The 26,991-nt window shown below is 39.4% G+C and overlaps 1 long non-coding RNA gene across 1 annotated transcript in view; it reads left to right on the forward strand.

Annotated features, from left to right (window-relative positions):
• LOC132597673 (uncharacterized) overlaps positions 1-26,300 on the forward strand; it is a 38,824-nt gene extending 12,524 nt beyond the window's left edge. Inside the window, exons 2-4 of the long non-coding RNA XR_009564885.1 lie at positions 16,143-16,959; positions 24,987-25,652; positions 25,800-26,300. This is a non-coding gene — a long non-coding RNA (uncharacterized lncRNA). The remainder of the gene's footprint in view (positions 1-16,142; positions 16,960-24,986; positions 25,653-25,799) is intronic.
• The last annotated feature ends 691 nt before the right edge of the window (positions 26,301-26,991 follow it).

Genomic DNA, 26,991 nt, shown 5'->3' on the forward strand with positions numbered 1-26,991 from the left:
CTGAGAAAAAAAATCGATCAGGATAAGAGGTAGCAAGGAGGCAGGGGCCGGTGGTTTATAAAGGAGCGGCCAACTCACCCCGCAGGCCCGAAGCCAGAAGCAAGACTGTAAGGGAAGTTTCACTTGACCTACACATAGGGGACTGAATAGGAATCTCTCAAGGTGGAAGGTGGTAGTGAGAGGTTTAAACCCCAAAGAGCATTCCAGGCAGAGGAAGCAACGCATGCAAAGGCCTGCAGTCTTGAGGGCCGTTGACGTGAATGGTGGGAGATCAGCGTGGCTGGGGGAGGGTGCCGTGCAGGGCGGAAGCCGTGGAAGACGAAGCTGGTGAGGAACATGGGACCAGATGTGAAGGGACTTGTGTGCCCTGCTAAAGAGTTTGCACTTTACCCTGTAGACAGCCAGAGTCCTGTTGATGATTTTATGCAGGGGAATGTCATGTTTATATTTATTATTAGGAAGATAATTCTGGCAGATGGACTGGAGTGGTGAGGGACTGGGCAAGTCACTTAACCTCTCCCTTCCTCTGTTTTACCATCTATCACATGAGACGAGCCATATCTGCTCTACTTACCTCATAGGATTTTGGTGAGAAATAAATGAGATAAGAGATGTAAAAACATTTTGAAAAGTAGATGGTACTGTAAAAATGCAAGCTGGCGCTGCTGTTATTTCAGCTGTGCTGCATTTGGGAATGTGATTTTAGAGAAGCCCAAGGAATCAAGGAGCGAAGCAGAGGGACCACCGCATTTCTGTCTTCCTAAAAGAATAAAACCCAATTATTAATTTATTAAATGCCTATTTCGGCCCTCTGCTGTACAAAGAGCTAAGGGGATTTTATAGAAAATAGAGAAAACCAACCCTAGGGAGTTTATGGTCTAACTGGAGAGATATAGTACCTCTAGAAAATGAAAACAAGGACATGAAAATATCCAATCCAAAAGGAAAATGCTGGAGGGGGACAGAAATAGAAGGAGTCTAGAGAGACTCCCTATGAGAAACGGAAGTCACATAATTTGCTCTAATGAAGATGATGATTTTATAAATAACAAAATCTCTGTTATTCTACTCCCTCTGATGAGGCAGAAATGGGTAGAGGAACTAGGAAAACATTTCACCAAGTAGAAAATATTATTTCATAATTGGTTGCATCATACAGATCATCTTTCCAAAAGCAATGCTAATAAATTATGACATTTTGACATTTTAAAAATTATGAGTTACTTGATAACAAATTTGAGTAAACCTCATTACAGAAATCTCGAGTCCATCTACCAACTGCTTTTCCCTTCTCAGGTATGTTTTAGGTAAAAACAGATTCTAGGCATATTAAATTGTTTCTCTAGGCTCCTTCTTGAATGCAAGTCTCCTTTGAATTATACCTTTCTATCTCCTGCTAGCATGTTTTGGGTAAAAACAGATTCTAGGCATATTAAAATATTTCTCTAGGCTCCTTCTTGAATGCAAGTCTCCTCCTTTGAATTATACCTTTCTACCTCCTGCTAGCCCATGTTGTTCCATAAATATATTACATTGACAATTTTATGTCTTTTGTAGATGATGGTACAAGGTGTGTATCTTTGTATGACTGGCAGAATCCTTGGTGTTTCGGAGATATTGATAAAGGATGATGTAATAATTATTTGTTGTTGGTTTTTTTGCAGTACGTGGGCCTCTCACTGTTGTGGCCTCTCCCCTTGCGGAGCACAGGCTCCGGACGCACAGGCTCAGTGGCCATGGCTCACGGGCCCAGCCGCTCCGCGGCATGTGGGATCTTCCCGGGCCGGGCCACGAACCCGTGTACCCCGCATCGGCAGGCGGACTCTCAACCACTGCGCCACCAGGGAAGCCCAATAATTAGTTTAATAAGAGATATATTAGCTTCTCCCTAGCTTTTGTATAAACATTATTTCATTTATTAAACACCCTCTGAGTTGATGAATTATCCTTTTACTCAAGGTTTTTAGTTAGGAATTATATAATCTTTAAGCTACTACTTTGATAAAGCAAACATTCAACTGAAATGGAGTTCTCATTATGTGAGTTCTTAGTATGTACCTAGAGTGTGCTATACTTAGTTCTAAGTATGTACTTAGCACATGGTCATCACCTCATTAAACCAATAACCTGATTAAGGAGACAAAATTTACACATAAGAAACAATTGTCAGGGCTTCCCTTGTGGTGCAGTCGTTGAGAATCCGCCTGCCAATGCAGGGGACACAGGTTCGAGCCCTGGTCCAGGAAGATCCCACATGCCGTGGAGCAACTAAGCCCGAGCGCCACAACTACTGAGCCCATGGGCCACAATTACTGGAACCGGCACACCTAGAGCCCGTGCTCTGCAACAAGAGAAGCCACTGCAATGAGAAGCCCGTGCATGGCAACGAAGAGTAGCCCCCGCTCACCACAACTAGAGAAAGCCTGTGCGCAGCAACGAATACCCAATGCAGCCAAAAATTAAAAATAAATAAAATAAAATAAAAAAGAGTTATCAAAAATACACTATAGTATAAAATGTGCTAACTTATGAGGCATAAGCTAAAAGAGCTATGAGAGTGAATTAGCTTGGTTAGAAACAATTTTTTAGTTTTGATGCTGATCTATCAACAAGTGCAACTGATAGTGAATATAAATATGACTGTTCCCCTTGCCAAGGGCCTGGTGCAATGGAAAGAGTGTGGCTTCGGCATCCAGCCGACCTGGGTCCTAATCCAGGCTCTGATACCTTCCTTATGGCCTTGAGCAAATTATTTAGCCTCATCCATGCAATGCAGCTATTTTTAAAAAATTATTTTCTATTTAAAAAAAATTTTTTTGGCTGTGCCACATGGCTTGCGGGATCTTAGTTCCTTGACCAGGGATTGAACCCCCAGCAGTGAAATGGCGGAGTCCTAACCACTGGACCTCCAGGGAATTCCTGAAATGCAGCTATTAATAGTAGCAATCATGACTCTTATAAATAAATAATGGCAATTTCTAGAAAGAAGAGTAATATGTCAGCATCTTTGTATTTAGTTCTGCCTCTTACCACCTACCCCAAAATTAGCCAGTGTGGGGTATTTTCCTGAGAGCCCTCCAAAACAAGGAAAAGATAGTCATTTTCCTATTGAAATTTAGGATAATGTCTCCCCACAGAGAGTGTGTAGTAGGAAGTACAACTGGATAGGTGGGGTGGGGTGGATTATGAAGAAGCTTGAAAGTCAGGCAGAGTTATCAAGGCTTGAGGAGAAAAGCAATAGGAGGCCACTGGTAGGGCTTGAGCAAGGGAGTGTCAAGATAAAAGTGATGGAACATGGAGAGGTTGGGGGAGATGGGCATGGAAGGGAAAAATCAGATATGAGACATTTAAAAACACCATTTTGTCTCATACTAAATATAACACGTGCATTGCAGCAAGTCAGGAAGTATACAAAATCAAAAGAAGAAAATAATTATTAAAAGTCCTTCACCCTGAGATACTCATTGCTTATGTTTTGTCATATTTTTTTCTGAGTCCCTCCACTTTCATTACCCCTAATAGACATTGGGGGAGAATTTTGAAATAAAGATGATATAAACCTTATATATCACTCTTCTGGGAAGCCTTCTTGGATTTCCATGCAGGATTCATTCTCTGTGCTTATAATATATTGTACATATGTAGCAGGAGCCCAAAATAATTTTAAACCAAATGAAAGTAATGTATTTAATGTCAGTTGTTCTAGGAGTGCGGCAGAATTCTTCTTTAAAGGAGGATTGCTGTTTTATTTGTAAGCGAAACAACTTATAATGTGCCTTTTGACTTATGCAAAGGGAAAAGCAAATCCTGCTTTGGGATAAAGCAGTTCAGGGTGAGGTGCTAAATTGCTTTACATAACAATGTAAAAGACAGTCAGGCTGTGATCAGGGAGTGTTTCTGTAGAAATTATTATTTAAACAGGGCTTTTACGTGGGGGGACAAGGGAGAGATTTTGGGTGCTTGACTTGGGTGGGTCCTGAGGACAGGCCATCAAGGACTTCTCTCTTGAGGTTTATGAGCTGACTCCTGCAATCCAAAAGTAGGCTGAGGGCTGAGCAGAGAGATGCCCTGTAACTGACTTCCTGGAAAGGGGCGTCATTAATGAACTCTAGGTTCTAGCAATGCTTTCATAAACACTAGAGTATTTATCAGCAGTGCTTTGCAGAATTAAAGGAAGCAACTATAACAACTAGAAGTGCTGTAGACTTATGGGAACATAGCATCCTGAAGAAATGAATAAGACACTTAAGACATATGGATAAAATCCTTATTACGTCAGGTACGTACTATTCTGAGACCTCTACAGATGTTGCTTCCTTTAATCCCAGCAACAACCAACCTTATAGATGAGGAAACAGAGGCACAGAGAAGTTAAACAAATCAAAGATATCTAGGAAGTAGTGGAAACTCAAGTCTGTGCTCTTAACCACTGAACTCTAGTCTCTTGGAAAGGGATCATGCATGCCGTCTGCAGACGCACAGCATGGTGGTTCAGGCAGCATCCACTGAGACTCGGAGGGAAGGAGAACATACAAAAGCTGGAGAACTTAGGAACTTCCATCAGAGCATTTGCCAGATATTTTCATCCATGTACCTCTCCCACCCACCAGACCGATTTCTTCATGGACTGGAATGTGTTGTATTTTCTCTGTATCCACAGTGCCAAGCACAGTGCCCAGCACATAAGCACACAGCAACCACTCAGAAATATTTACCCAAAAGAGCACATGGGACACATCAGTGATGACTCCAAAGCGTTGAGTCTGGTTTGCTGAGAGAAGGATGTTGCTACTGAGAGAGAGCTAACTCTTTAGTTGGAAGATCCTTACAGCCTAATAAGCATACTGTTATTTTGAACAATTTATATATTTTTCAGCTTTTCTTCCTAGAAAAGTCTGCATTAGGAAATGGGCTGAATTTTGCTTGCAATTTTCTCTCCAATGCCAAGGTACAATAGGGCAGGAACCAATCTGAGATTTATAAACTAGTATATTATCAAAATATTTAAGAACAGGTAATAAGAGCAATCTATGAACTTGGTAGGATTTATAGCATGTTTAAGTTGTGTGTCTAGCCCTAATATATAACAAAACACAGTGGGGCATTCAAGTAAAATTCATGTAGAATGCAAGGTGCATGGAAGAGCTAGCTAGTGCCCCAAAGCCTGAACTTGAAACTTCTGTTCCTTACTAACAAGTCCACGGGGAATTTTGGACTACTAATGCACTGCAGCTGAAGACATTTCACTGTGTTTAGCTTAAAATAAAATGCCCCGAATAATCTGTGTTTAGTAGTATTGATATTATTGTTGTTGTTAGGTTTAAGCCAAGAGCAAAAGCAAGATTTTACCTCAAAACCAAAAGACAAATATGAAAAAATTCAAATATAGACAGAAATGGAGAGAATAGTATAATCAGTTCTTATGTACCTATCATCCACTTTCAACAGTTAGTAATTTGTGGCCAATCTTCTTTCATCCATTGGTCCTTACTCCATTCCAGATTAATTTGAAGCAAATTCCAAACACCCAAACACCATATCATTGTAGCTCTAAATGATAAAAACTCCTTTCTTAAACTTATCACACCTACAAAATTAACCATACTTCTTTAACATCATCAAATATCTAGTCAGAGTTCAAGTCTCCCTGATTGTCTTATTGTTAGATTTTTGTAGTTTGCTTTAATGAGGATACAGATAGATTCTATACCTTGTGATTGATTGTAATGTCCACTGAGTCTCTGTTAATTTATAGGTTCCACCTTCATCTCTTTATTTTTCTTGTAATTTTGGTTCTGAAGAGTACCTCACAGGTGGATTTTACGAATTGCACCTAAACAAGTATTTTTTTTTAGCATGTTCCTTTCTCCTTCATATGTCCTGTGAATTGGTTATTAGCTCTAGAGTTTTGATTAGATTCATTTTAGCAAGATGTGTTATAAGTAGTGGTTCAGAGGTGTTAATTTTTATGACATTAGCAGCCACGGATCATCATTGCCTAGATCCATTAATTCATTAGGAGTTGCACAATTCACTGATTCATTAGGGGTTACCTTGATTTTTCTAATTCTAAAATTCCCTAAATGTTTATCAGCTGAAATAATTCTATAAAGAGAAAATTGCTCTCATCAACTACTTGATTTCCCTAGGATATAGTTCATATGAAAAAGCAGGACAAATGCATGATTCTTTCCCTTTATTTACCAGATTTTAAAATAATAAATTGATTCCCCAGCATCCTCCAAAGATGTCGAGGAATCAGTTCAAATTCATGGACTTATATATATATATATTTGATATATTTCAATCCATTATGATTATTGGCCAGTGGGATCTTTTGCAAGTTGTCTCTTGACCTTCTAACTTTCACAGAGAGATGTTTCAGGCTCATATTGTAGATTTCCTACCCTAGACCTGGGATCAGCTATTTATCCAGTCATTTAGAGGGAAATGGTACTAAGAAACCACAATCTGAAGACTAGGGTGACTAGGACTTGTTTGAATTAAAAAAAATTCTAGATCCAAATATCAAAACCTGTCAATATTTAAAGCACCATTCATTTAGAGGGGCTGTCAAGATTCCTGAAGATTTTTTTCCCATAGAGAGTTACTACTTAGATAAAGCACTGTGTTCTTGGAACATCCAAGTTTAAAATCTAGAAGGAAATAATAATACAATATAATTACTTCATACTTGGCACCTATGGTAGGCTGAATGTGTGTTACCCCCACCCCGCCTCCAAAGATGTTACCTGATATGACAAAAGAAACTTCATAGATTCTGTGGTTAAATTAAAGATGTTGAGATGGGGAAATTACCGAGAATTATCCAAGTGGGTCCTAAATGTAATCCCAAGTGTCCTTGTAAGAGGGAAGCAGAGTGAGATTTGACTACAGAAGAGAAGGTGATATGACAACAGAAGCAGAGATGGAAGTGATGTGACCACAAGCCAGGTAATGCCAGCAGCCGCCAGAAGCTGGAAGAGGCAGATAATAGATCCTCCTATGGAGCCTCCCGAAAGAACTGGCCCTGCCGACACTGATTTTAGCCCCAAAAAACTTATTTTGGACTTTCATCTTCCAGAACTGTAAGAGAATAAATGTCTGTGTTTTAAGCCATTAAAGTTGTCATAATTGATTAAAGCAACAGCAGAAAACTAATATAAAGACTTACTCTAAAATGAGAGATAGGAAGGAGGGCAATATATTTTGGAGTTTTTCTGCTTTTCTGCTCTCATCTGCACCTTGGGCCTCGGCGTCCAGTGCAGAGACGGCTCCCCCTCCCAGCTCCCTTACAGGGACAGGGCGATGCTGTCCCACAAGAACCCCAGGGTCACCTGTCTGGTCTGCACCCAGTAGGTGTCTCTGTGGACCTCTCGGAGGTCTGGTCCACCCCATTTGTCCCCGGGCCTGTTCTGCCAGGCTGGAGGAGTCGCGTTGTCTTCCGGGCCTCGTCCCCTGCTTTGTTCTCCCTCACGTCTCTGACATGCTGCTCCGACCAAGCACTGAATGCTTTGGTGCTCTCCTCCCCCTGTTCTCAGGAACGAGCTGATAAACTAATTCATTCTCAGGTGTAAGTGTCTAATAATACCTTAAAAATGAGAAGAAAAAAAAAAGCAGAAAAGTTGTGCCTTAGGGGTCCTCTGGGATCTGTTGAGAGGCTCGTATTTAGATAAAAGAAAGTAAAAGGACTAGTTAACAGCGTAGTTATTAAATTTCACTTTCCACATCTGTTTTAGCATCTTGAACTTAGGCTCAAGCAGCAATGGAGGTGATTTGCAGGAGGCCTGACTGCAGGTAGCCACACCAGGTTTTCAGGAATGTGTGAAACTCTCAGGACCAGTTAGGTGCTGATGTGATGGGTTAGATGGGACTGGCAGCAGGATGGGAGGCGGGACAGCAAAGGCGCTCAGACCCACGGTTCTTGGTAATAACAATGACTGTTAGCAAGTAATAAAAGAGCTTTTCATCAACCATCAGCCGTGGAATAATTCGAAACATATTTTTGTGAGGAAAGAGGAGGTAATGGGATTGTGCCATAGTAGGAACCAGGGAGCTGAAAACGATCGCTTCTTTAATAGGAGTTCAGAGGCTGGTGCTGCGACCTTATGGTCTGTGTGGTTTACACGAGAAAGTGGGAATCAGCCCCCTGACCGAATGCTTCGTAAACTCTTCCCTCTGACTTATGGTTTCTAAGACAGACACAGTACATACTGGCTGCATTTTGCTTCATGCTTCAAAAGTTTAAATAAATAATCCTTCACTTCAATTCAGCAGCTATCAGGGAAAATGATATTGTTTTTACTCATCCTGCGAGGGGAGGCCCTTCTGAAGTGCCCACGCTTTCAAGCAGAAAGAGGGCATTTCTGTCAATGAAGCGTGTAGTGAGTTCCCAAGTCACCAGCCAAACTTTTTATCACAAAGGAAAGATGAATGCCCCCATCTAAATCTCAGAGGCCTGCTATTTTTCCTATATATGGTCAGCGGTTTCCATTGAATCAAGTATGAGAAAGGCTTTTGATAATGATGTTTTCTTCTCTTGGCTAACTGAAAGTTTTTGATATTTAGGTGAAAAAGTCAGAGTACTTTGTTGGATGGGTTGTGAAATTCATGAGGGAGCAGCAGATTCACACTGGTGTCGAGCAGTCTCACGGGGCCACGGCAAGGTTACTGTACTTAGGAAGAAGGGAAATGAATGTTCCTTTAAAATTCTGCAAAGTCCCTTTCATAAAAGTGTATCAATCCCCATTAAAAAACACAACTTGATAATTTTGACTTCCTTTGGCAAAATAACCGTGAGAGTTTGCTATGAGTTGGACATCAAAGAACCAATATATTTAATGAGTAGTTTTCAACACTAAAGGCTCACTAGCTAGTATGTTTCACTATTACTATGCCCATGTTAAGAAAAAAAGAATCTCGATTCTAATGGACACGCCTCTCAAGCTTTAGCATAGAGAATGTGCCCAAGACCTGCCTTATGAATAGGTAGACTAGTCATGTAAAGGCTTGTGGTCTAGAATATGCCTCATGGTGCCTAGAATGTTGTCATTAAAAATCCACTGCTTTCAGTGAAAAAGGCTTTTCTACACTCTCTTCTCTGCAAATGCAAAGGATGCTATGTTAAGTCACACATTGTCAGATTACTTTTCTCTGGGAAAACAGGGAGGATGTTAGGAAGCCTTGGGAAATAGGGGTAAAGTGAAGTTGAAAGGTGGGGAAAGGGTGTTGAAAGGGGAGATGTAGGCTGAAAGGACAAACCGCCTCCTCTTCACAATCTTTCATAGGATGCCCTGAATCTTCCCGTTATCTCAGGGGATGCAAACTGAAATGTCTATGGGGCATCTTAGCTCAGATATCTATGGGGCATCTTTAGTTACAAGGTAAGTTAGGTAAGTAGTGAAAACCATGGGGACCTGGATAGCAGGTCTTGTCTAAAGAGGTCAGCATCTTCTTAGCTGTAGTCCGTTGTTGCCGTGCACATTGTCAGGTGCAAGTATGGGCTCAGTCTTGCTAGACCTTCTGATTTTTCCAAAAATCTGGAAATCCAAGTTTCTATATGCAATCCCCTGATTTTGAAATATAATCAACTACTTGCCCTGTTCTTAAAACACAGCGCAGACTAAGCAAATTGTGTCTGTAAGCTGAATCAAGCCTTGGGTCACCATTTCACATCTTTCACATTAGCTTAAGAACAAATTTTGCATTTTCAAGAACATGTTGGTTATTTATAAGAAAAGGCTGGGGTTCCCTTATATCTTCTATAGATAATGTCCCAGGTAAGAATGAAGAAGGAAAATAATCACTTAAAAAGGAAATCTTAAGTGATACTTAAAAAAAAAAGTTCTTTTGGCCTTTAATCTCACAGACTACTTATTTCCAAAGTTGCGCCTTCAGACAGGTTGTTTCATACAATTGTAATAGAGTTGACTATTTTGCCACATTCTTCAGGAGGATCCCCCAGCCTCCTAAATGAGTTTTTAAAAATCATCATACATTACGGTTCACCTTTTGTGCTGTGAAATTCTACAGGTTTTGGCAAATGTATAGCATCAATTATCCACCATTACTGTATCATACAGAATAGTTTCACTACCCTAAAAAAATTGCCCTGTGCTTCACTGTTCAAATGATTTTTGGTCTAGTCACCATGAGTCAGACATAAGAAACAGTATGGAGCTCAAGCTAAAACTATACTATTTTAAATACTAAAATTTTCTTTTTAGTTGCCATGAGGTATTGGTAGGGTTTAGTTGACTAACTTGCTATTTAAGCAGAAAGTGATTTAATTAGGATTCTAGGTTGGATCTCCAGAATTACTCCAAAAACACCACTAAAGAACTGACCTGCCAGGAGAGCTCCTGCCTTTGCCACATTTGGGAAGGGGGGAATCAGGAGGACTCTTTTGGCTTCAATAAGACAGGTTTGGAGCTGCCTTCTAGAGATCAGGAAGTCCTGCAACTGCTCTTGCTCTTTACAAATTTAAAAGCTGTCCTTGCTAACTTGCTGCAGAAAATCCGAAGATCTTAATAACTGTGATTGCCAACAGCTTCAGCCAAGGTAGTAGAAAACTAGCGCCCTCCTCACTTCTGCCTTCCAACTCTCACGCAGTGCATCCAATGGACAGAACCAAGTTCACATCCAGAAACCTAGTGTAGTAGGCTGAGTGGTGGCTCCCCCAAAGATATGTCTACCCAGAACCTGAGGATATTACATTAGTTGGAAAAAAGGTCATTGCAGAAATAATTATGTCTTGGGATAAGATCATCCTGGACTATCTGGGTGGGTACTAAATCCAATGACAAATATCCTTGTAAGAGACAGGAGAAGACACAGAAAGAAGAGAAGGCCATGCGAAGATAAAGGCAGAGACGAAAGTGGAGTGATGCAGCCACAAACCAAGGAATGCCTGGAGCCATCAAAAGCTGGAAGAGGGATTCCGTCCCAGAGCCTCCAGAGAGAGCACAGCCCTGCCAAAACCTCGATTTTGGAATTCTGGCTTCCAGAAAATATACTTCCGTTGTTTTAAGCCGTCCAATTTGTAGTAATATGTTAACGGCAACCCTAGGAAATAATATACCTAGCTTCAAGTGACTCTAGGAAGTGTCCTTCACTTCAGTTTTCCAGCCTGCCATATGAGAACACTACTAGAAGAAGGCTGGATGGATGCTGAGTGCTAATCTACCATGTTTCCCACTAGGAAACAGAAATTACATGGATCATGCTTCTTCTGAGCACGTCTGCTCGGTGATAGGTAAATTCAAGCCATCTTGTTTGCATTTGTAAACCCATGGATCCAGCCCTCATATATATGCCCTTAATGCATTCACGCCAACCAACACACATAAAATATAATGCCAATAGCATTGTCCTTCCTTTTCCTTTAAAAATGTTGCCTGTGTAAAGAATCTTGGGCCAAGTATAAATTGGATGAATTTATTTTGATTTATGAAGTATCAGGAGGTATAGTCTTTTGTAAAAAAAAATCTTGGGTATTATTTATTTCCACTGCTGTATGTATATGCCTTGCCAACTGCAAATTGGCACTTACCATCTACCTCTACAAGGGTTAAATTATGAGCTGCTGTAGCGGCTGACTTTCAACACCCCCTGAAAGGAGTTCAGGGTGAAGATTGAGAATGAGGCACTCTGTGATCTGGGAAAAACTGGCAGAACAAGTCTTCAGCTAGTTAGAGACTTTCAGGAGAAGATTTTATGAGCCCAATTCTTTCATCTCATTTAGAAAAGCACTAAAATCCTTCATGGTGAAGTCTGCTCCTCGTGACTAGCTGAAACCTTCTGCAAAAAAGGTGTGCTTGATTTCATGTATTCCCCCTTCACCAAAATCACATACATATTAACCTTTCCCTGTAACCTCTTTGGAGCAGTTTCTCAGAGCTATCCGAAATGCTGTCTCCCAGGCTATAGTCCTCATTTTGCCCCAGATAAAACTTAACTCACAACTCTCACGTTGCACATTGTTTTTCAGTCAACAGCCTCCTGGAGTTAAGTGTGAGGCATAAAATACCATACCATGGTATATTTTACATATACATTCTATTTAAGACATGCAAGAATATGTCATGTTTCTGGCATCGTATGAGGTTGGTTAAATGGGGTTAACAGTCTTACAGAATAAAAGAATTATTTCTCAGGTTGTCCCAGGAAAATTGAATCTAAGTAAGCCATTACATAACAAATTATTATATGACAATTACTAGTGTTGAAGGTAAGATTCTGCCTATGTGAATTCTACCACCTTTTTGCTGGGAGATTGGACTGGTTGGTCCCTGTTAGATTCTGTGCAGGTGGAATTTCTCATTTGAAACTAGTGGGGAGACCAGAACCAGGAGAGACAGCAGAGTTTAGAATCTTGTGAAAATCCAAAGTTCGAAAAGCTAGAAGGGGAACGTGATGGGTCTTCAAACAGAAGGGGGAGTAGCATATGCTGGAATAAGGTGTGGAGTCTTCTGCTGTTTGTGCCTTTATTTCAGGAAGAGCTAGGGCGTGTGGTGAGTTAGGCAACTTAAAGGGCCAGAATAGAAGGGACCCCTGGGATAATGAACACTTCAGGGTAATAATAAGCATTCAATAAACATAGTCAGAAACTCACTGAAGTGATCCACATTTTCTCAGCCATATGGATAGTATACATATAATAATAATCGATTTAGCATTAAAGATGCACAGTGTAGCCTCAAACTATAAATTAATGAAATTCGGAACCCTTATATGTTTAACAATAGCACAGAATAGATAGCAGCTTTATGATGTGATGTGTTGGAATGATGGTTGGATGAATGGATGGGAAACTTCTATCTCCCAAAACATTCTTCCCATTTACCATTCTACCATTACCAGTTCCTTCCTACGGCCAAGGTATCACCACAAACAACCTCTTTTCATATGTAAATAAACCACGCTGAGTAATAACATTAGTTTCACTAACAAAGGCCATTTCTATAGAGCTGTGCCATTTTCAAAGCATCATCTTGTAAATATTCCGTATCACTTTTCTAACATTTATGGGGAGAGATCAGGGAGGAAATAGGAGCTTTGATGGAGAGCTATGGGAGGACTAATTTGGGAGCAGAGGCCATGGTCAGAGGTGACGGCTAGAGTGGAGAGACGCATCAGAGGGCCCCAGGCATCGCGGGGCCACTCGGGGCCAGCAGGGGCCTGGGAACGCCAGGAGAGGGAGCGCTGCCAAGGAGAGCTGTGCTCCAGGTGACTTCACTACGTCAGCATCTTTACCCCCAGCTCAGAACGAGGAGCTTGCTGACATTCTCTTTGCTGCTCGCCTGTATGACTTCGATCTACTCTGTCAGTGAGCTTAGCAGCCCCATGGCCCAGCTATTTCCAGAGGCAAAACCACCCTATATTGATCTCCAGTGGCAAAAATCTGAGACCCTTTATTTGTTGTGGAAGAATATGGTGGGGAGCTATTGAATGATAGCTACAACCCTGGGATTTAGTGACTTAATTCAAGAACTTCCCTTTACCAGTATATGCTTGGATATTTTGTGTGTATTATCTCAGTACTTTAGCACCACTGTCACACACTCTAAGTTCTAGTTATTGGCAGGCATTTTGGCGGCCTTTTTTTCAGTAGTCAAATAAAAATCTCTATTTTTTAACATAATGTGAGCCTTAATAATGGATAAAACCATTAAAGTGGAGAAAAGACCAAAAAAAGAAGAAAACTGTAATAACCATGAGAAGCAATTTTCGGTTTGGTGGGTTTTTTTGGTGCTGGGGCTTCAAATGAATTTCAAAGTAAACATGACTTTGGATAGTTGATCAAATGGAGTGTGTGTGAGTTTACATATTGATTTGGTAGCAGTGATAGTCTTGTTAGAGCCGGGGCTGAAGGAGTTGGGTCACATTCTTTCCATGACATTTTAATGAGCGGTTTAGGGAGTGTGGCTGGTGTGGTGATAGTAAGTGGGGACAAGTGGCAAAGATTAACTCACTGTTCATTTGCCCAAGTGCAGAATTTAATACCTTACTGTGGCTGGTACTGTCAACACAATGGTAGAAAATATAAATTAGATCGTGCTCTATGATATCTTGTATGTAACAACTAGACCTGTTTAAGTATTTTTAAAGGTTTTTGATCATTAATAATAATCCTTTCCCAATTTTTTTCTGTAAGGATCATGTATTATTAACAGTATATTTATATTTTTGTTGAGCTATAATGCACATACCATAAAATTCATCCTTTTAAAACGTGCAGTTCAGTGGGGATTTTTTCCAAAGGGTTGTGCAATCATTATCCATATGTAATTCCAGAACACTTTCATCAAGCCCAAAAGAAACCCCATCCCCATTAGCAGTCACTCGCCAAGTGTTTTTATATTTAATTGACCTACAAATGAAAGGGTGGAAGAGGTTGTTCAAGGATATATCACGCATGAGAATCAGGTACTTAAGATGGACCCTTCAGACGTGTGAGGATACCACTCTCTCTGATGAACCAGCTTGTGGCCTGCTCTCGATTTTTTTGATTCTTGCCAAATTTTTTTTGGCTGCATGCAAATCTCAGCTGCTCCCGGAGCAGAGAAGAACAATTTGGACAGTGAACAGTTAAAAGTGTCAGATAATGAGTGGTGTACAAAGTTTTATATATTATTTTACATCATTCCCTTTCAAAAAAATCTTCCCTGGATTTTGATTTATTTTACTGGTTAATAATAATAAAACTTTAATAAGCTACTTACAAAGCTGTGGACAGGAGTTTGGAAATTTTAAGTAAAGGATCTAAAACAACATCTGGCCCAAAGCCACTAAACAAACAATGACTACTGTTACTAACAATGATGATTTGTGCCATGTAATATTTAATTCATAGCTATCAAAGGACTTTGTAAACCACTCATTTTCTATTTTTCAGGGGAATTGAGTAAAATCCTAACATGAATAAAACCTCACAATATGCTAACAGTCTATCGTTATTAGTGAGAGCTACAATCTGTTGTCACGTAGTTGACAGTGGATACAACATTTGCATGCCTTACAAAGCAGGTGGCACTGGAATACAATACCAGTAGTAAGTAATCTAGAAATAAGTAACTGAATTATTGCCAAATTATGTAATAAAATTTTAGACAATTGATTCTGTACTTCTGAATATACTGTGAATAAGGAGATACAGCTTTTACTTCAAATACATCCTTCCACACACACACCGAGAAAAAAAGATAACATTTGTTTGAGTTTGCATTCCCTATGGTAGCCAGTAGTTAAATACTGATCTCTACCATTTCTAGAAGTATTTCATGGATTTGAGGGTGTAGCAGTTTTTGAAGATGGCCCCAAATTCTTTGACACTTCTCCCTTCAAGACACGTGGTCTATGTCCCTTCCTTTGAGTGTGGGTAGGCTTATGACTACTCTGACCAAAAGAGTACAGAGAAGTGATGTTGTGTGACTTCCAAAACTGGGTCACAAAAGGCCATGCAGATTCTGCCTTGTTCACCGAGACACTGGCTCTTGTAAGAAGTCTGACCCCTCAAGCTGCCATGCTGGAGAAACCTCATGAAGTCATTCTGGTTGACAGTCCCTGCTGAGCCTCGCCTTGCAGCCATCCCCGTCAAATCACTGGACATATAAGCAAAGCCGTCTTGGATCCTACAGATGAGCCTATCCACCAGCTGAATACCCCCAAGAGAATTCTGTTGACACCACATGGAACAGCCAAGCCCTTCTCGAAATCCTGACCCACAAAATTATGAGACACAATAAGAAGAGCTGCTGTTCTAAGCCACTAGGTTTCAGGATAGCTTGTTACACAGCAATGTCTGCGTCATCAGCTACACTGTTGATCCCTTGGATTGATTCTACTGGCTAAACTGATATTCCCTCCCTCCCTCCCAGCTCTAAATGTTCTCCAAAGAGCAGCCTTCCCAGAAAGAGACAACAGTTTCAGTTCTGGCTTGCTCTTCCCTCCCTTGCCCTGTCCCATTCTCCATCATTTTGTTTCTGTTTACTTGCTCTTGTTGAAGGCCTTTGAATTTATGTCTGACCTTGGTTGTTTTGGTCTCTGAATAGTTCAAACAATATGCTCTAAGGCTTATAGTATGCAAATGCATTTGGAAATTTTACAAAAAGTTAATTTCTTTTTTTTTTTTTTTTTTGCAGTACGTGGGCCTCTCACTGTTGTGGCCTTTCCCGTTGCGGAGCACAGGCTCCGGACGCGCAGGCTCAGCGGCCATGGCTCACGGGCCCAGCCACTCCACGGCATGTGGGATCTTCCCGAACCGGGACAAGAACCCGTGTCCCCTGCATCGGCAGGCAGACTCTCAACCACTGCGCCACCAGGGAAGCCCCAAAAAGTTAATTTCTTGAAGGATTTAAAAATTCTTTCCACTTACATTTGTCCAATATAGCATAAATGTTCTTGAAATCTTTTCTTTCATTAAATTGGATATTCATCTACAAAGTGAAGTGGAAAACTGAGGTCATCACTCTTGATCTCTACTCTTGAAAAATACAGAAAACAGAAAAAGAAAACTGGGATATCAGTTTTCCATGTTTCTAAATTACTATATCTCTTACTCATAAGAGAAAAGAAGGAAAAATCCATGAAACCCAGCCCACAACAATAGATTCTAAGCTAGACAATTCTTTTTTAAGCTTGGAGAAAATTTCAATTTATATCTTGGCTGAAGGTTTAAGAATTATCCATCTCTAGCCTTATATACAGTCTGAATGATATAGGAATGAGTTGGTATTGGAGGAAGAATTCTCCTGGATTAGTGGCTAAAGCTTCAGGATATCTTGGGAACATACATGATGAATCCACATTTCCTCCCATCCTTCCTTGAGAACACAACTAGGCTTTGAGTAAACTTGTGTACATCTTATCAGAGGCGTAGCTGAGTACCTTTTTTCTTTTCTTTTAACAGTACAGCTGTGAGTTTCTGGATGATGGTTGATGAATGAAAGCAAAATTTATGTAAGTACAGGAGCTATCCAACTGAATGTGTGTGTGGGAGAGGGGTCAAGGTTATTGGAAGAAAAAAGAGAAGGACAGAAAGATCTAGTGTGAAAATGAATAAAATAATTTTCTCTTGACCCAAGACAAAGATTATGTTCAACATCATGGTTGCTTCTAATCAGCTAATGTTTGGTTTATTTTTATTCTCCTGGTTGCATTTCTTGAAGAAGGGCATTATATGTGGCTGTCAAAATTTAAAAAATTTTTCTGATAAGAATTTTGGGTCGTTTCATAGAGCCTTCAGTGACCCCACAGGAACCTCACTGAAACTCCTAGGATATGGCATTTAAACTTGGAAGAGACCTTTGATATCATCTAGTCCTTGCTACTCCGTGTGGTCCAAGGGTCAGTAGCATTGGTATCACCTGGGAGCTTGTTAGAGATGCAGAATTTCTAGCGTCACAGGAGAACCACTAAGTCAAAGTTACATTTTAAACAGGACACCCAAGTGATTTACATGTATCTACATTAAAGCCTGAGAGGCTTGGATGTAGTCCATCTCCTACCCTAGGTAGGAACCAAATAGAACGAATGTCAGTATATCCTGAGATGGTGAAATTATCATTGTGATGACAGGTAAAGAGAGTTTAAAGTTCCATTGTCAAGTAGGAAAACAACATTATAAACCAAAACCAATCAGCCAGACAAAACCCACAACAAAATGGTGGGAAATCAAAGAAGATGAATGTAGAAACTTTAATGGGAAGCATTCAGAGTAACATCAAGATAACATCAAAACCAACAAACAGCTGGAGGTGGGGGTCAAGATATAGGACAGCTTGGGAACCACTGGTCCAGGGGGCAGAGTGGCCTGGGCACGATTCTACACATTCAGTAAACAGGGGACGATTCTCTGATGATTTTCAGACAATCCTGGCTCTCTGGATTTGTTTGTGGAAATTCCTAACCAGGAAGTCTACAAGAGAAGTCTTTAATAGTACTGAAGTATTTGTTTGTTTGTTTGTTTGTTTTAGCACAATTTTGTTTGAAGCAAGTAAACCATGTTTTGGGACTATTGTAGCAGGTGTTTTTCTTAATCTTTCTCTTTTTTTTTTTAAAAGGAGAACTGCTGAGTTCAGAGGAAATGAGCTCTCTTTTATTTAAATTTCCTGAGATTAGAGGAAGAACATATTGCCAAACAATGCCTCTTCACTTCAAAACCTCTCCCCATAAATTATTTGAAGATATCTTATTAAAAGTCTGTAAAATTTCCTATTAAGAATGGTTGATTGCAGTCCAGATCATCATAGCTTTGGTGCTTTCCCTGAAATACCACAGCTGTCGGGAAGAAATATATTTTGAGACAAAAGGTTTTGTTTCCCCAGCAATAAATTATTTTAGTGATATCTCAAGATAGATAAAACTTTCACTTATGTTTGAGTGAAGGAAGATCCTACTGATAACTTGTTAAAAAATCTATAAAAAGAATATGAGAATGTAGATGTAGATAGCAAATTAAAATCAGACTTCCTTTAAGTTTAGCAAAGCAATTATTTCTAAAGCCAGTGAAGATTATTATTATGGATAATGAAATGATTTACTGGGATACGTGGAATGACATTCAGTATGGCCACATCTCTGCACAACCTCAAGTTGGTATTTTCAACTTTAACCTTGGAGCCATTAAGGAAAAAAAAACTTACCTCTAGTAATATTTTATGTAAATTGCCAAACAAAAACCCTGCCTATGGTGATGTGGATCCTGAATGAGGTAGGAAATGCCTTGTTTGTAGCACTGATGTAATAATCCGTTGATTCCACTGTAGGTGAGCTCTTTAAAACAAAGTTGCTCTCCCTAATACTTTTGGGTCACCCTCCATCCCCTGCTTCCTCCTATCCCTAAACAAGGAGGATCTTCCTTGCCATAGTCATAAGAAAATGTATTTTGTCCAAGACATTCATTTTCAGAGTTGCAAATATCCTTTTATCCACTGGAAGTAATGATGTACATTGAGCAAGTTGCTAAAGTCTTCTAATTTTATTTATTTCCCATGAGGCTTTTCAGGGAACACTGGGCTCATAAAACATTTTGTAGGCCAGCAGAACTTTTTGTTTTGTTATGTTTTGTTTTCAACTCTGGTGTAAAGCCAGTGAGAAAACTTTGTTACATCTTCACCATTTCCAGAGTGATGTTAATTAAGAAAGAGCCAGTCCATTTCTCATCTAGTCCCTGAAAGCAATGCTGCTGACTTCTGGCAAAGGCAGATCCTTACTATTTAAGTGATGGATATTAACAGTGGATAGAGTTGGCGGGTTTGAGACTTCACATAGCTCAGTAATGATATAACTCACCAACTCTGATGATAACAGCAAACTGGTACAAAATGCTACTAAACACTCATAAAACAATAATAACTTTAAATGTGTGATAAGGTAATCCTAATGTCCATTCATTTATTTTTCATTTAGAGATGATGAGGAGATTGTGTTAACATACATTTTTTTGAAATTAAGATCTGAGGGTCCTTTGTAATTTTTTAACATAAAAAAAATACGTATATCAAAAATACATACTTGCCCTCTCGTAGGGTACCTGAAATTAAAAAAAAAATGATACAACTCCCTGGGGACTAGAGTGAATATTATTAGCAGTTTTATATTTGAACGGCCTCATTTTGCCTCGAATAAAGAATCTGCGCACAGTAAGTACATGCTGCCTTCGCAGCCTGCAGTTGTTAAGAGAACATTAATCATTTTAACAAGGTCACAAGCAACAAAGGCCAATGAGGGTTCAAAGTTTACAGGTCCAGGCATTTATCAGGTAGAAATAAGCTACATTTCAATATTTTATAAAATACCCTTTTATGAAAAAGCTATCAGTCATTGTATAACCTGGCAAAACTCTGGTTATTCCAGTGAACAAAATGAATGATGACAATGAATCAAGAACCCCTTTATGAGTTTACATTTTTGCAGGACCACCATGGCTTGAACACACATTTTCAGTTTCTATAAGGATGTGATCATGATGTGGGAATGGCTTCCTCCCTCCGGCAAAAGCAAGAGATATATTAAAATTGCCTCTGCTTATGATAGGCAAAACTAGGATCGATTGGTTAAGGAAATCACTGAGCTGGTATCACCACATACCATGCATATTATCATTTTCCACTGACTTTTGTGATACTTTAGATTATTTTTATGAGAGATGTATAAAACAGTGCTTTGGTTTGTATTCTACCATTTGATGGTGTTTTAAACATGAAGCTAGGTGCATTGCATTTCTGATCTAAGTTTTAGATTGGATATTTTCCCCATTTGTTGTTGATTTCACATACGCCTTTTCTCATTCATTTGAAATCTTGACTTTAGGGACTTCCAATCTTTCAATTTCAGAGAAGAAACAAATGTTCCTTTTCCCAATGTGTGTGACCTTGCATTCAATCAGAGAACAGCCCTTTAGTATCTGAGTTTATATTTTAGCAGCTTCATTGAGATATAATTCACATGCCATACAATTCACCCATTTAAGGTGTGCAATTCCATGGTGTTTAGTATATTCACAGAGTTGTGTAACCCTCACTGCAATCAGTTTTACAACAGTTCAGCACTGCAAAAGGAAACTGTACTCACTAGCAGTCAATCCCTATTTTCTTCCAAACACCCCCAGCCCTAGGCAACCACTATTCTCCTTTTTGTTTCTATAAATTTGACTATTCTGTATGTTTCATATAAATGGAATCATATAATATGTAGCAGTTTGTGACTGACTTCTTTCACTCAGCATAATGTCGTCAAGGTTCATTCATGTCGTAGCATGTATTCATACTTCATTCCTTTTCATGGTCAAATAATATTCCATTTTATGGATATACTACATTTTGTCTATTCATTCATCAGTTGACAGAAATTTGGGTTACTTCCACTTTTTGGCTATGGTGCATAATGCTGCTGTTAACATTTGCGTGCAAAGTTTTGTATGGACATGTGTTTTAATTTCTCTTAGGTATATTCCAGGAATGGAATTTCTGGGTCATATGGTAACTCTATGTTTAACATTTTGTAGAACTGCCAAACTGTTTTCCAAAATGGTTGCACCATTTTTGCATTCCTACAAGCAATGTATGAGAGTTCCAATATCGCCACATACTTTCTCAAACTTGTTATTACAGTCTTTTTGATTTTAGCCTGTCTGAGTTTAATTTGTACCATTGTTACAATGCCAGAATTAGACACTGAAAAAGTATTACATTAAAAAAGTATTTACTTAGTAGAAAAAATATTTAATTAAATAATAAGACTAAAAAAGTGTTTAACAGAGATATAGCATTTAAATTTAGATAGTACTTTTAACTTTAAGAGAATTGTCATACCTTTCAGTATAATGTAAAGGATTAATACCCCACTTCTAGAGTTATGTAACTACACCCCCATCCTCATGAATCCCACCAGAACTCAGAAGTTTTCTGTAGTAGTCATAGGTAAGAGGCTACAGGATGGGCCAGATAATATGATTGGTCAATGGAAACATTATAAAGTGCTTCATACATGATATTACCCAGGCTGAGTCAATACGGTATCAACATTTGTCAAAAATATAAGGTAAATTATTTTAAAAAATTAACTGTAAGATGCTTAGATTCTAAGAAAGCATAATTTTCTTTGACTACACAATATTCCTTCATTGAAATGGATCATAATTCATTTAAGCATTTCCTAATTTGGGGACGTGTAGGCAGTTTCTAAACTTCACTAAGATAAATAACGTTGCAATGGATAATATAGCAATTTCTCCCATGCCAAATAAAGAGTTGATAGACTGAATTTCCTATTGCTGGCTTTGGCTTCATGGAGATCCAGTCTGAGATTATCTTGAGATTGTGTGAAGTTGATGCAAAGCAGACCGAACTTCACTTAGCAAGGGGCTCATCCGAAAGACCCCTACAAGCCCACTAAACAGGGGCATTCCAAGAACTCAATTTATCTGTCTTAAAAGGTTAAGCTCTCGTGTTGACCTTGCCAAGATTCAGACCTGTGCTCCCAAGACGGCTACATGTTCTGATACTGCTCTTGGCCCTGAGTAGCCATTCCCTTCAGTTATACCAGTGCAATTTCTTTATCCCCAAGACTGGAAGCCAAGGACTCTATGACCTAACAGAAATTTCTCTTCTCATTTGAGACCATGCAGTATAGATTTCTCTCTTTTTCCAAAGAAGTAGATTTTACTATGGTGGAAAGACTTTGAAAAAAATCACATGTGATACAACAGAAAGAGTATGTAATACTTCAACATATAAGTCAAATACAAGAAGCATAATAAAGTGGAACGAGTACGGGATTAGAAGTCAGGAAAGCTTGAGTCAAGTCCTCATCCTGTCTCTTACTAGCTGTGTGACTTTAGATGAGTCACTAAACTTCTCTGAGCATCGGCTTCTTTTTGACAAAATCTGAGAGTTTGATTAGATGATTGCTACAGACCTTTCTTACCTCCAAAGCTCTATGCTTTCCAAAACAAAAATGTTATTAGACTAACAAGCGCATAGAATTTTCTGAAGAGTGAATGATGCTGCTGGTGGTGTATGTGAGCCAATTCAAATCTGTATGTTTGTTGTGGATATTACACCATATTATCTATTTAGTTCTTTACAGTTTATAAAATAGTTACATACATTTTGTGATTTGATCATTCCTCAGTTCTTTTTACTTGGAGAAACTAAGCAAGGTGCCTAAAGTCATACATCTACTCAAGGACAGAGCCCGGGGCTCCAACCCATGTCTTCTGTATCTAAAATCCACGTTCTTTCCCCCCACATCAACTATTTTATAGTTCGGGCACATTGAGAAACCATTACAGGTGAATTTTAAGACCAGATTCTTATGTGCATGGGAGGCGAACACTGGCTGTATATAGAATGTTCCATTGGTGGGCAAAGCTGATACGCTCTCTTAATCCAATCACTCTATCTGATTACCACCTTCTGTCCCTCAGTCTCATCATGGCCAAGTCCTTAAACACCATTTTTTCACTTCCCATTCACTCCTTGGGCACTGCAGTCTGACTTCTGCTCCCAAAACTTCTCTTTGGTAAGGCGGTCTGTGGTAGCCCCAGCTCAGGGGTGGGGGGAGGGGGACTCCTGGCTGACAGTAGTGCCCCCTTCTCTAACTCAGCCCAAATATGCGGGAACAGGCCCACACTGGCCATTCTCCACGAGGTTATCATACCCCACGACAATGGCTGATCATTTAAGAGTAGATATCTGGGACATCCCTGGTGGCGTAGTGGTTAAGAATCCGCCTGCCAGTGCAGGGGGTCACAGGTTCAATCCCTGGTCTGGGAAGATCCTACATGCCATGGAGCAACTGAGCCTGTGCGCCACAACTACTGAGCCTGCACGCCACACCTACTGAAGCCCACGTGCCTGGAGCCCGTGTTCTGCAACAGGAGAAGCCACTGCTGTGAGAAGCCCACACACTGCAACGAAGAGTAGACCCCGCTCACCCCAACTAGAGAAAGCCCATGTGTAGGAACGAAGACCCAACACGGCCAAAAATAAATAAATAAAAATAAAAAAATAAAAAAAAAAAAAGAGTAGATACCTAACCTGAGCTGGGCCAATCTCCCAGAACTCTGAAACTTGAATAGAAATACAGAGACCGGGAGCGATTGGAGCTGAACTGGTGAATGGCAGTTCCCTGGAGACAGAGGCCACCAGGTGCTCCAGCACAAATTCCTGCAGCTGCCTTGATTCAACTCTTCCTCTGACTTTTTACATGACTACTGTTCTTGCTTAAACTGCTTTCTGAGGCTTCCCACCCAGAGGCTCTTAACCAGCCTGTTCATCAGTAATCCTTTTTCTCTTTAAATTCAATGGACACTTTTGTCAATTCCCTTCCTTGAAACTCACCATTGGTCTTCATGATACCCTCTCCCCATTCTCTTCCCCCTTCTTGGATGACACCTTCTTGGTGTCTTCAGGGGGTCCTTCTTGGTGTTTTCAGGGGGTCCTCTCTACCTGCCCTACCTGCTAGGCTCCATCCTTAGATTCTGCTGCTCTGCTTATTCTAACTTTTCACCTGGGTGATCTGACTAATCCCATGGCTTCAGCTGCCCTCATGGGGCTCCACGCCAGCTGTCCTAAAACATTTTTCCCTTAAATATGTCATCTTCTCTCTCTAGTCTCCCAGCCTTGGCTCATGCCCTACAGGGGTTGCCACCAGCCCCCAGTCCATTTCCTCTGGATATCTCTTCTGCATCTTTTTGGATTCAGCATGGACGTTATATCTCACAGCAGGGATCTTCCAATGCTTTTGCTTTCATAGGTACCAAATTCATTTAAAAAACCATGCACACCCTTGCACAATTTATGTTGACCATCAGAAAGTGTTATCATAAGTTTAGACAGTTGCAAATGAGGTAATTTCTGGTTTACTGGAAACATTGACATTTTAAAATAAAACTGGACTTTAAATACTTTAAATACTTCAGTGATTTGATGCCTTTCATCACCCTTTTAAAGAGTGGATGGACTCGCTCTTTAACAGTTTGAAATTTTGTATCATTTCTCTTTCCCTTTGAATTTATATTTTCATTCTACTTCTCCCATAGAATTTCACCCACATGTAAATTATTTTAATCTTGAAAGTCTTTTATTGATCACTCATAGCTCTTTGCCACAGAAATATGTAAATAAATTGAAATTTTAAAACTTATGATCACAAACCTTTAAAAGTTACATTTTCTTTTTTCTGGATCAAGTTTTCATTACAGTTACACAGCACATGGCAGTACACAATTAAGCAAAAGATTATAAAATATATTACAAAATTTTAATAAATAATTATTAACCACAAAGGTAAATGATTAATGAGACAGGCCTTTATAAAAATTGACTTATATTATCCATGGATGGTTATTACTCAAATGAGATAGCGATAATGCATCAATTCTATTCCAATTCTTCCTTTACATGTAGGCATTGCAAAACCTCAATCACAAACAGAATCAAAGTTTTATTAGGGCAACGTCATTTGATTTTTTTTTTCAGTTCGCAGGCCTCTCACTGTTGTGACCTCTCCCGTTGCGGAGCACAGGCTCCGGACGCGCAGGCTCAGCGGCCATGGCTCATGGGCCCAGCTGCTCTGCGGCAAGTGGGATCCTCCCGGACCGGGGCACGAACCCGCCTCCCCTGCATCGGCAGGCGGACTCCCAACCACTGCGCCACCAGGGAAGCCCCTCATTTGATTCTTTCAGCTCCCTCCAAAATGAGTGCTTAAAATAACATAATTATCTAGCATAAAAATTATTTAAAATTTTATTTTGGTTAACAACTATATTATATGCTCCCTTAATTTTGTAAAAGGATTTGTGCTTTAGCTATTAGAATAAGTTGCTTTCTCAATTGCTGGGACATAAACCCAAAGTTTTTAGCAAAACTTATTGGATGACTATTAATTACATCTGTTACATTTTCACCTACCTGTTATCTTATTTAACCCACTAAGTTCAGAAAGATTTGGGGTATATCAAAAAAATTTTTAATTTCAAAACTCCTTTGTTGATACTTTTTTTTTTTTTGCTAAAGTTATTTTATATTGCCACATGCTTTAAATATATTTTTATCAAATCCTAGGAGCTTCTGATTATAATCATTCAACTTATGGAAAATGTCTAAAATACAACCTAATTGACATAAAGAGTCCTCGCTCTTAAGGTAGCTGCATTTGGTCTTTCTATGTGGAAAGAAATAAATTGTTTTATGGTCTATTTGGCTTCGGGTTATGTGAGTGTGTGTTTTATTTAATGACATCATAACTGACCAGGCTGTTCCGTTAATGTTCACATTTCTCTGGCTTTACAGCATCTTGTGTCCTGCTGGCATTTCTGAAGTGTAATTATCGTCTGGAAATGGGACAGAAGAATGAATTCATTTAATCTACAGACTCTTTTTAAAGCTACTTTCTTCATAAATGCTTATTATATGGTTTATTTGATTCAGTAAAGACTGGTTAAAGAAATTAAATTAGATGCAAGAATAGAATTATATTGATCATATATTGATGGAATTAAGTTATATTGATTCCATGACAACCAGCCTCAAATAATCAGGGTAGTTACAATGACTAGGTACTCAATAAATGTTTTGCTGAGTAAATGAATAATGAATCGGAAAAAATACCAAATAAATGTCCACATAGTTGCTTGAAATTTTCCAGTAAACTCTACCTACTTCTGAAATTTCTCCTGTTTCTAATTCTCTTAAAAAGAAAATTAATATCAGCAACTTACATTTATTAAGTTTTTAACAGGTATCAAGCACTGTTCTAAGTGTTTTGTATGTATTAATTTAATTATCACAATGCTGTGGGTTTGCTATAAAGATTAAAAGTGTATAAAGTTCTTACACAAACATGGAAATCTGTATCTAATATTAAGTTAAGAGATTTAATTGACATCTTTCTAAATTTAATTTAACTGAGAAAAGACATTATTCCCCAATCCTCCAATAGTACAAGTTACATATTTCTACAATTGCTACAAAAGCCTCTGATTTTATTTTATTTTATTTTAAATTTTTATTTATTTATTTTTAGCGGCTTGTGGGATATTAGTTCCCCAACCAGGGATTGAACCTGGGCCCTAGCAGTGAAAGCACCGAGTCCTAACTACTGCCCTGCCAGGGAATTCCCAGAAGCCTCTGATTTATAAATAACTAATTCAAATCCTTCCAGAACCTGTGTTGATAAACCAAAGTTTGTTTGTGTGGCCTTTTTTTTTTTTGGTACGCGGGCCTCTCACTGTTGTGGCCTCTTCCGTTGCGGAGCACAGGCTCCGGACGCGCAGGCTCAGCAGCCATGGCTCACGGGCCTAGCCGCTCCGCGGCATGTGGGATCTTCCCGGACCGGGGCACGAACCCGTGTCCCCTGCATCGGCAGGCGGACTCTCAACCACTGCGCCACCAGGGAAACCCTGTGTGGCCTTTTGAAGTATTTACTTTTTTTTTCTAACATAAATAGTGTTCAAACAGGCACATTTAAACTGTCCAATTAAAT

The sequence above is a fragment of the Globicephala melas genome, chromosome 8, assembly GCF_963455315.2.
Source record: "Globicephala melas chromosome 8, mGloMel1.2, whole genome shotgun sequence".
Taxonomy (NCBI): domain Eukaryota; kingdom Metazoa; phylum Chordata; class Mammalia; order Artiodactyla; family Delphinidae; genus Globicephala; species Globicephala melas.